The following is a 3,567-nucleotide window of genomic DNA, read 5'->3' as shown; positions in this document are numbered from 1 at the left end:
AGCACATAGGCTAGTTTAGTCACTAACAAGACAACACAGAGGCTAGTTTAGGTCACTAACAAGACAAACACAGAGGCTAGTTAGGTCACTAACAAGACAACACAGAGGCTAGTTTAGGTCACTAACAAGACAACACAGATGCTAGTTTAGGTCACTAACAAACAGCACAGAGGCTGTTTAGGTCACTAACAAGACAACACAGAGGCTAGTTTAGGTCACTAACAAGAACAATACAGAGGCTAGTTTAGGTCACTAACAAGACAAACACAGAGGCTAGTTTAGGTCACTAACAAGACAACACAGAGGCTAGTTTAGGTCACTAACAAGACAGCACAGAGGCTAGTTTAGGTCACTAACAAGACAACACAAGGCTAGTTTAGGTCACTAACAAGACAACACAGAGGCTAGTTTAGGTCACTAACAAGACAACACTGGGTAAGTATAGGACTGTCAGTGAAAGGACATGACACAACACAGAGGCTAGTTTAGGTCACTAACAAGACAACACAGGGCTAGTGTTAGTCACTAACAAGACAACACAGAGGCTAGTTTAGGTCACTAACAAGACAACACAGAGGCTAGTTTAGGTCACACACAAGATGACACAGAGGCTAGTTTAGGTCACACACAAGACAACACAGAGGCTAGTTTAGGTCACACAAACAACACAGAGGCAGTTTAGGTCACAACAAGACGACACAAGGCTAGTTTAGGTCACACAAGGCAAAATTTGCAACATTTGAAGAACACACAACAACTGAACTGTGCATGGAGAACATTTTCATTATGTGATCCACAAGCTTTTTTTCTGTCGCAAAAGGTTGAGTTGAGTTGGATTCATTTGAATGCAAGAGCTGCCTCCTGCGGGTCTCTTTTGCTTCTACTAGTATCATTCAGATCAGTCTATAACAGCATGTGTCTAGTACCTACAGTACAGCATCAGTGAACTCCATGTCCAGGCACAGGGAGTTAAGGGAAAAGGGGATACCTAGTCAGTTTACAACTGAATACATTCAACTGAAAGGGGTCTTTCGCATTTCAACCCCTTTGAATCAAGGCACTACAGCCCTGTGTTATTACATGTCACTACTCTGGGTCAGTAAGTTGTACTATGTACTGTACACTGCACAGTGCACTTACTGTAGACTACCTTTCCTTGAAGGCCAAAATACTGTCCAGAGCTCTCCCTCTATAGGTGCCTCTTTAAGTCCTTAACTAAACCTTCAGATCCAATATCATACTGTATCATACTCCACACGATAACACACCTCTATACTGCATTCCCTCTTTACTGCAGCCATTTGACTGGATTCTACTGGCTAAACTAGTACAAGCGTCATTTTCAGTCGTTACTAGACTGTCTTGTTCTGCAGCCTTTGCGCTGTGTCCTCTGGCTCTGTGGTTCTGATCGATGATACCCAGAATTTGCCCGCTCGTCTGAAATAATAGAGAATTCACTAATGCCTGCCATCCTGCACAATGGTAACATTATTCTAGTGTCTCCTCTCCCTCCTTTACTTTCATACAGGGTAACAATATCATATAACATTCCAATACCTAATCATTCTAGCTATGTAACTGGGTGTCATGCACCCACATTCATCTGTGTAACATGATCCATGTCTATGGCTCTCTCGTCTGTGTTCTTGTCTCTCATATCACTCCAGAACATGTACTCTTTGTGTTCCGTTTTCCTGAGGTTTGCAGTCACAGTCAGATTAATATATCAGTTGCCTGCGAACAGCCAACCCCTCCACCCTCACAGAAGCCCCCCTCCTCTCCTACTGCATCCCCCCTTCACGCTAACCAACCAACCTCCCCTCCCTCCCCCCTGCCTCCTCTGTCCCCCAGTGTGTCTGGATAGTACTAAGACAACAGGCATCCGCATTGCGTTGTGGCTCCTCTCCTCTCCTGGAAGGGACAAAAGGGGGCATATATCAGAATTCTGCTGATTCGCGCTGTTCTTTATCATACCCACAACGCCTTTCTCCTGCTGCCGTCCCAGACAGATGCACCTTGTCAAATGCCTGACGTGTGAGCGTGGAAGGGTTGCGTTTTCTCCCTCTCTCTCCTTCTGTGTCTTGTCTCTGTAATTGTTGTATCTCTGTCTTTTTAGTCAGGACAAGAGCTTGCCCATTTCTTTCTTTGTCTCTGTATCTCCATCATTGTGGCAGAGAGAGATCTGGATATCACTGATTGGATCAGTGGGTATTTTATCCACATGGCTGATCAGAGCTCATTGGTAGTCAGGGTAGATAATGCAGCTTGCCTACATACACGCACACACACACGCACGCACGCACGCACGCACGCACGCACGCACGCACACACACACACACACACACACACACACACACACACACACACACACAGCCAGCTGTACAGGCATCTATGTGATCTGTATGATCCAAACATATACAGTGCTACATGCTAGTTAGAACAGCCCAGACTTGAGAGGGGAGGATGGACCGACTCAGACCAATGACMTCACATCTTCTGGAACACTCTTTGTGCTGTCTGACAGCGGAGTGATGCGGTGCAGAGCAGAGCCGCCGGCAGATGCACCTGTCTAGGACAGCATATCTGTGTGTGTCTGTGTCTCTGTCTCAAAGCCCCAGCACCACGAGTGGCTCTTGCTATTTAAGTGCAAATGTCTCAGAGATAGCTTCCAGCCTGGAGTGGTAGGCTCAGAAACAGATACAGGAAGGTATGCTGGCACTCACTCTGCCAGGCGAGTAGCTGTGAGCTTGAAAATAATGTTTTGCCTTTATATTCATTCTAACCTACTTTCAGAAAAAGATTGCACCGGATTTGTCTGTCTGGTATTGATGGTGTCGTTGGTAATGATGGTGTCGTTGGTAATGATGGTGTCGTTGGTAATGATGGTGTTGTTGGTAAGGATGGTGTTTATGGTAATGATGGTGTCATGGTAATGATGGTGTTGTTGGTAATGATGGTGTCGTTGGTAATGATGGTGTCGTTGGTAATGATGGTGTCGATGGTATTGATGGTGTCGTTGGTAATGATGGTGTTGATGGTAATGATGGTGTCGTTGGTAATGATGGTGTTGATGGTAATGATGGTGTCGTGGTAATGATGGTGTAGATGGTGTGGTTGGTAATGATGGTGTTGATGGTAATGATGGTGTGGTTGGTAATGATGGTGTAGATGGTGTGGTTGGTAATGATGGTGTTGAGGGTAATGATGGTGTGGTTGGTAATGATGGTGTAGATGGTGTTGTTGGTAATGATGGTGTTGATGGTAATGATGGTGTGGTTGGTAATGATGGTGTTGATGGTAATGATGGCGTAAATGGTGTTGATGGTGTCGTTGGTAATGATGGCGTCGTTGGTAATGATGGCGTCGTTGGTAATGATGGCGTCGTTGGTAATGATGGCGTCGTTGGTAATGATGGCACATCATTAAAGACAACATACAGTTACAACGTGGCATCATTACCCCACGCCTCATTACCAACAACGCCATCATTACCAACAACGCCATATTAACCAAACAAACCACATTAAAGACAAACCATTACCAACGAAAATATTACCAACGACGACA

The sequence above is a fragment of the Salvelinus sp. IW2-2015 genome, linkage group LG35, assembly GCF_002910315.2.
Source record: "Salvelinus sp. IW2-2015 linkage group LG35, ASM291031v2, whole genome shotgun sequence".
NCBI classification, from domain to species: Eukaryota; Metazoa; Chordata; class Actinopteri; order Salmoniformes; family Salmonidae; genus Salvelinus; species Salvelinus sp. IW2-2015.
The sequence above is the reverse complement of the archived record's forward strand: the minus strand, read 5'-3'. Positions refer to the sequence as shown.